Below are 7,880 nucleotides of genomic sequence, written 5' to 3'. Positions count from 1 at the left end.
TATGGAAGGACCATCAACAGACTGCAATGATTAATGATTAATGACAACTTATGTTGAATGATAATTGGTAGATGAGAAGAGGAATTCCTTAAAGTTCCATATTTCCCATTATTTTAGTTAATTATAGGTAAAATTAATCCCCAAGATAATATTGAAATCTGTGTGAATCTTGTTTAAGCTAGGGGCAATTTTGCACCCTGTGAGACATTTGGCAATATCTAGAGATGTGTTCAGTTTTCACATATGAGGGGAGTGGGTAGAGGCCAGGGATGCTGCTAACTATCCTCCAGTGCACAGGACAGCCCCCTACAACAAATTATCTGGCTTCAACTATCATTAGTACTGAGATGAGACTCCTGCTTTAGAGCTAACAAAACCTCTGCAGGATGGGCAGAGAAATGAAGCAAATGAATCTGAGGGCAAAGAAGAGTATTTAAGGAAGTTTGACTTTGAATCATGGCATCTATAAAATGAACCAAAAGGGAAGATAGGCAGGGAAACTGAACTGCTGTCAGACACTGAATAGCTGTTAGCAATGAAACCTCAAAGGTAATTGAGGGACATAGCCAGAAACCAAGTAAATTAAATATGCTTGAGTATAAAATGATCACAGACTATAAGCCAGAAAAATTTGTAATGAGATCATGTCAGGGCAAAAGTAGTAGGGACTGGTGAGTCCTTGTCAGAGAGTTCAGATACAGAGCCCTTCTGCCTTCCGCAAAAGCCCATGTAGGAGCATGATTTTCCATCATGTTATACTGTCCTGTGAAAACATAGGTCTGACATCCTTTACTTTTTCTTTTTTTTTTTTTTTAAAGATTTTATTTATTTATTTGACGGAGACAGAGATAGCGAGAACAGGAACACAAGCAGCGGGAGTGGGAGAGGGAGAGCAGGCTTCCCACCGAGGAGGGAACCCGATGTGGGACTGGATCCCAGGACCCTGGGATCATGACCTGAGCCAAAGGCAGACGCTTAACGACTGAGCCACCCAGGCGCCCTACTCTGTCTTTCTTAGGTTACGGTTCTACCCGCTTTTCTGATTCCAGTATTTTTTAAAATGGGCTGCTTGAGAATGTACCCACTTGCCTCTAGATATGCTACAACTGGAGCCTAAATTGAAGGGAGTGTTGGGAAGACTGGGTCGTTGGGGAAGACATGGTGTGACTGAGAGCAGAACCATTCTGGGGGAAGTCTCATGTTCCTTAGTGATGGTTTTGCTCCCACTCTGCTCTTCCCTGCCTTTTCTCCATTCCCTTCCTCCTCTCTCCTTTTCTCCATTCCTTTTTCTTTTTCTTTCCTTGAGGTATTTGTACATTTTATTTCATAGTACTTTATTATTGGTTCCTATTTGTTTTAATCTTCTCAATCCCTGGTTCTCATCCCAATCCAAAACCCAACATGGGTTATATGTTAATGTCTTTCATATAAGCTCTTAAATGTGCCTTTACCTTATAAACTCAGCAGTAGCAGGGTTTTTTTTTTTTAAGATTTTATTTATTTATTTGTCAGAGAGAGAGAGCATGCACAAGCAGGGGGAGGGGCAGGCAGAGGGAGAAACAGGTTCCCCGCTGAGCAAGGAGCCTGATGTGGGGCTTTGTCCTAGGACCCTGGTATCATGACATAAGCTGAAGGCAGATGCTTAACCAACTGAGCCACCCAGGCATCCCTCAGCAGTAGCAGTTTGGGTTGCATAACAAATTCTACTGAAATTCAGGGGCCCTCTGCTTCAGTGAAATCCCTAGGGGGTCCAGCAGTGTGGGGCATATCATGATAATCGTTCTAAGATAAAGGACAGATTGTTGCATCTGCCTCCTGCAACCAAGAAAGAGGCACAATGCCTAGTGGGTCTCTTAGGGTTTTGGAGGTAATATATTCTTCATTTGGGTGTTTTACTACAGTACATTTACCAAGTAACCTGAAGTGCTGTTAGTTGTGGGTGGGGCCCAGAACATAAAAAGTCCAGGCTGCTGTGCAAGCTGCTCTGCCACTTGAGCCATTGGATCCAATGGTGTTTGAAGTATCAATGGCATATAAGGATGCTGTTTGCGGCCTTTGCCAGGCCCCTATAGATAAATCACAATATAGCGCATTACGATTTTGGAACAAAGCTCTTTCATCCTTCAAAGAAACTACTCTCCTTTTAAGAAACAGGTCTTGGCCTGCTACTGAGTCTTAAGTCTTAAGTCAGAATACTCAAGCATGAGCCACCAAGTTACTATGCAACATGAGTGCCCATCATGAACTAAGTGTTACCTGGCCCTCCAAGCCACAAAGTTGGGCAGGTACAGAAGTACTCTATTATTAATTGGAAGTGGTATATGTGTGATCAGGTCTGAGGAGGCTCTGGGGGCATAAATAAGTTACATGAAGAAGTGACCCAAATGCCCACTGTCTTCTCACCTGCACCCATGACTTCATGGGGAGTTCCCCATGATTAGCTGACAGAGGAAGAGAAGACTTAGGCCTAGTCTATACATGGTTCAGCATGATATGCAGGCATCACCCAGAAAATGGACAGCTTCAGCACCATAGCCCGTTTCTGGGACATCCCTGAAGGACAGTGATGAAGGGAAATCCTCACAGTGGTCAGAACTTTGAGCAGTGTACCTGATTGTGCATTTTGCTTGGAAGGAGAAATGTGTGATTATATATTGATTCAGGGACTGTAGCTGAAGGTTTGGCTGATGGTCAGGGACTTGGAAGGAACATGATTAGAAAATTGGTGATAAAGAAATCTGGGGAAGAAATATGTGGATAGACTTCTCTGGGCAAAAAACGTGAAGGTATTTGTGTTCCATGTGAATGCACATCAAAGTGTGACCTCAGCAGAGGAGTATTTTAATAATCAAGTGGATCAACCTCCCTCCCAGTCACCCCTGTAATGACCAATGGGCTCATGAACAAAGTGGCCATGGTGGCAGGGAAGGAGGTTATGTGTGAGCTTAGCAATGTGAACCTCTACTCATACTCATCACCAGGCCAACCCGGCTATAACCAATGCTGAGTGTACAGTCTGTCAGCAGTGGAGACCAACACTGAGTCCTGATATGGCACCATTCCCTGGGGTGATCAGCCAGCTACTGGGTGTCAGGTTGATTATACTGGATTGCTTCCAACATGGAAGAGGCAATATTTTGTTTTCACTGGAATAGACACTTTGGATATGGATTTGTCTTCCTCATATACAGTGCCCAAACAACCACCTGTGGACTTACAGAATGCCTTGTCCGCCATGTTGGTATTCCAAACAGCATTTCTGTTGATCAAAGAACTCAATTCATGGTAAAAGAAGTACAGAAATGGGCCTTTGCTCATAGAATTCACTAGTCTTACCATGTTCCACACCAGCCTGAAACAGTGCTTCATAAAATGATGGAATGGCCTTTTGAAGTCTCAGTTACATTATCAGCTAGATGATAATACTTTGCAGGGCTGTATATGTTCTGAATCAGTGTCCCATATATGTGCGGTTTTTCCCATAGCCAGAATTCATGGGTTCTTTGTTTTCTTCCTCTCTTATTCCCTTACCATGTAACATAAGTTATATTGACTTCATATCACAGTATTTAGAATTGTTAATTTTATATCTTAAGGACTTTGCTTCTGGGGAACGTGTTAGTACACTTCTGGTTGTATGTAGGATAGTTGTCATGTTGGGTAAAATTATGATGTTATTATTGTTTTATTTGAAGATTAAGTATGGTTTAAAGAGATGCAGATGGGTACCAAGTTGACAAGGAATGGACTAGTGATGGCTAATTTTATGTGTCAACTTGACTGGTTCATGAGGTGCCCAGATACTTGGTTAAATATTATTCTGGATGTGTCTATGAGGGTTTTTCTGAATGAGATTATATGTATAGGCGAACTGAGTAAAGCAGATTGCCCTTCCCAATGTAGGTGGGCCTCAGCCAATCCACCAAGGGCCTGAATAGAACAAAAAGACTGAATAAGGGAGAATTAGTTCTCTCTTTCTGCCTGTCTTTGAGCGGGACATCAGTCTTCTGCCTTTAGACTCTGACTCAAACTAGAGCTATACCATTGGTTCTCTTGGGGCTCCAACTTACCAACTTTAGATCTTGGGACTTCTCAACCTCCATAACCACATGAGAAATTCCTATTGGTTCTATTTCTCTAGAGGACCCTAAGCTACCTTCTTTTTCTCTCCCTTCATTTCTTTCCTCCCTTTTTCCTTTTTTATTTTTTTCTTCCCTCCCTCCCTCTCTTCTATTTGTATACTTTAGTTCATAGTACATTATAATTTTTCTTTTTTGTTTTAATTTTCTCCATTTCTGATTCTCATTTCAATCCAATCCCTACCATGAGTATACATGTTAATGTTTTTTTTTTTTTAAGATTTTATTTATTTATTTGCGAGAGAGAATGAGAGAGAGAGAGAGCACATGAGAGGGGGGAGGGTCAGAGGGAGAAGCAGACTCCCTGCTGAGCAGGGAGCCTGATGTGGGACTCGATCCCGGGACTCCAGGATCATGCCCTGAGCCGAAGGCAGTCGCTCAACCGACTGAGCCACCCAGGCGCCCCATGTTAATGTTTTTGATATAGGCTCTTAAATATGCTTTTATCTTATAAACTAATTAGTAATTTTGATTGTATATGTGACATTTTAATTTTTTTATTTTTTTCTTCCTCTTTTTTTTTAAATTTTATTTTATTGTTATGTTAATCACCATACATTACATCATTAGTTTTTGATGTAGTGTTCCATGATTCATTGTTTGCGTATAACACCCAGTGCTCTATTCAGTACGTGCCCTCCTTAATACCCATCACCAGGCTAACCCATTCCCCCACCGCCCCACCCAGAACCCTCAGTTTGTTTCTCAGAGTCCATAGTCTCTCATGGTTCATCTCCCGTCCAATTTCCCCCCTTCGTTTTTCCCTTCCTACTATCTTCTTTTTAACATTTTTATATTTATGTTTATTTTTTTATTGTAGTAAAAACACATAACACAAAATTTACCATCTTAATAATTTTTAAGTGTACATTTCAGTGTATTCACACTGTTGTGACACAGATCTCCAGAACTTTTACATCTTGCAAATCTGAAACTCTACACCCCTTAACAACAACTCCCCTTTTTTCCCTATCCCCTGATAATTACCATTTTACTTTCTGTTTTTGTGTATGACTACTTTGGATTTTGTATATGTGTCTTGATTAACATAAATTATATTGTACACTAAAACTTGTTCTATTCCTTTATTCATTTAACACTGTTGGTAAAATCTAGCCAAATCACTGTGTGTCTCTGTATGATTGCTTCTAACTGTTGTATTTTATATTTATAGTTTGCTTAATATTTCAGAGTTGTACTCAATCAACTTTTTTTTTTCCTGCGATGAGGTATACCTAGGTCTCAAACTCTCTGTTATCCCAACAACTACCCAATAAACATCCTCAGACATGTCCTGTTATGGATACCCAGGAATGTGATCATGCTTAGGACATTTGATACTTAATTTTATCAGATTGATTTCCAAAATGACTATACTCAGATTTTATTTCATTCAGCAGTGCATAAATGTTCTCTTCTCCTCAAATCCTCACCAAAAATTTGATGTTATCCAACTTCCTAATTTTGTCTATTTGTATAGTTGTAAAGAGATATTTCTTTCTGCTTTTAATGAATATCTTGGACTACTAATGAATTTGAGCATTATTCGATATTTAGACTTCTGTAGCTTTCTATGAATTGATTATTTTTGGACTTTGCTCACTTTTAAAAATGAATTTACTTTCTTTTTCTTGTTTTATCAGAATTATTTGTATAAGTTAGAGATTAATTCATGGTTGATCTTGGACCTTTAACATATCTTCTTTCTGGCTACTATTCTTTCACTCCATGGAGTGAAAATCCATGGGATTCTTCATTAAACAGGAAACCTTAATTTTTATTTATGCAATATGTATCAGTTTTGGCTTTCTATAAGGGAAAGATTACTTAAAAACAGGCCAAAAATAATTGTTTTTCCATTAAAAAAATAGTCCTACCTGTTACTGCTTCAGTACCAGCCTTACTGTTTTTAAGCAATCTTTCCGATTTTTTTAAGCAGTCTTTCCAATTTTTAATTCACAATGATATTCTCTTATATTGTTCTTCAATTACATATATATTTATGCCTTCACATTAGGTCTCTATACCATTTGTATTCCATCTTTGTATAGATTATGCAATAGGGATACAACCTTGTTTTTCTTCACACAATGAGCAAGTTTTCCTAATACAACCTACCAAATTATCATCATTTCATCTCATCGTGTTGAGGTGCCATCCCTATATATTTCAGTTCCTCCTGGGCCTAGTTCTGGACTTCATATTCTGTTCCATCTTTTTTTTTCTATTTGCCTATTGCTGTGGAAGAATCACACTTATGAGAAATGCTGTGATTCTGATGCTCGTGAGTGAACTGGGGGAGGAGACAACAGCCAATGCTTGTTCATCATCTTGTCAGGACACATCATGCTTTCTCTTTTAAATCAATTTAAGGCTCTAGACAGACATTATATGCAAGAGGAAAGCCAAAAATAAAAGATACTATGAGGAGAGAGTGGCAATTCTTAGTGACTTATAATATTCTAGCCTTCAGATTCATACATGGGGTTGACTTTCTTTTGATGACAAAGGATACTTTTCTTGAGGTAGATCTTCAAATTACTTAGTAAATTAAACTCTTCTTAGATAGATACAGCTTGCTCACAATGCCTCTCAGGTCTACAACATCATTTCTATTCCTACCATTACGGCACTAATTCTCACCCCTAGTACCATAACTTGATCTTATAATAGTCACTTAAATTTTTACTTTAATCATGCCTCTTGGCTCAATTCTACCCTATAACATGTTATCAGATTGATTTGCAATAAATCTTGGATATTATGGGATATAGTCACTGGATCTCCACGGACTACTGTGTACAGCCCCAATTCCTAGGCCAGCATTCAAATGCCCTATGGCCTTAATCAATTTTTCCAAGCTCATTTCTCACTGCCTGTGTATATCTAATAGTCTTCAGTTAAACTATACTCTTGCTGTTCTCTAAGTTTGCTCTGTGGCTTCCCACTTCTGGGTTTTAAACATCACAGAAATTTTTTTTTTAAAGATTTTATTTATTTATTTGACAGAGAAACACAGAGAGGGAACACAAGCAGGGGGAGTGGGAGAAGGAGAAACAGGCTTCCCGCTGAGCAGGGAGCCCGATGCGGGGCTCTATCCCAGGATCCTGGGATCATGACCTGAGCCGAAGGCAGATGCTTAACGACTGAGCCACCCAGGTGCCCCTGACATCACAGAATTTTTTACTCCAAGCAAACTTGGAGATGCTCTAGCTCAACCCTCATTGTACAGAAGTGGAGACTGAGGACCATGTGATTATGCACTCACACTTGCATCCCAGACTCGCAGTCCATGCTATTTCCACCACACTAAATTTGTCTTACTCATGCCCTTTCTTCTGCCTCTAATGTTTTCCCCAACAACCCCTTCCTCCCTAATCTGCCTGTCAAAATTCTGCCCTTCCTGAAGGAATTGGGTGTTACTTCTCCATTAAAGCTTTCCCTGATCTTAGTCAAAGTGAAATCTTCCTTCTCTGGTTTAATATGAAACTCTGTACCTCTCTTCGTGAACTTATACTCAGCCCTGTACTGTGGTATGTGTGTTGGGTTATCTCCCTCCTCCTAAAATCTGTGTGTTCTGTAAGAAGAAGCTATGTCATCCTTTTGGTGCTTAGCACATTGAAATCACTAGAATATTATTTGAGTGAAGGCACAGAAGTGACTGAATAATGAGTCACTCAACAATGATTGCCAGCTGATCTTTCCAAAGTCTATGTGTTCTGGGGCGAAAGAGAGAGGCCT

This window comes from Neomonachus schauinslandi, chromosome 3 (genome assembly GCF_002201575.2).
Source record: "Neomonachus schauinslandi chromosome 3, ASM220157v2, whole genome shotgun sequence".
NCBI lineage: Eukaryota > Metazoa > Chordata > Mammalia > Carnivora > Phocidae > Neomonachus > Neomonachus schauinslandi.
Note: the sequence above shows the minus strand (reverse complement) of the source record.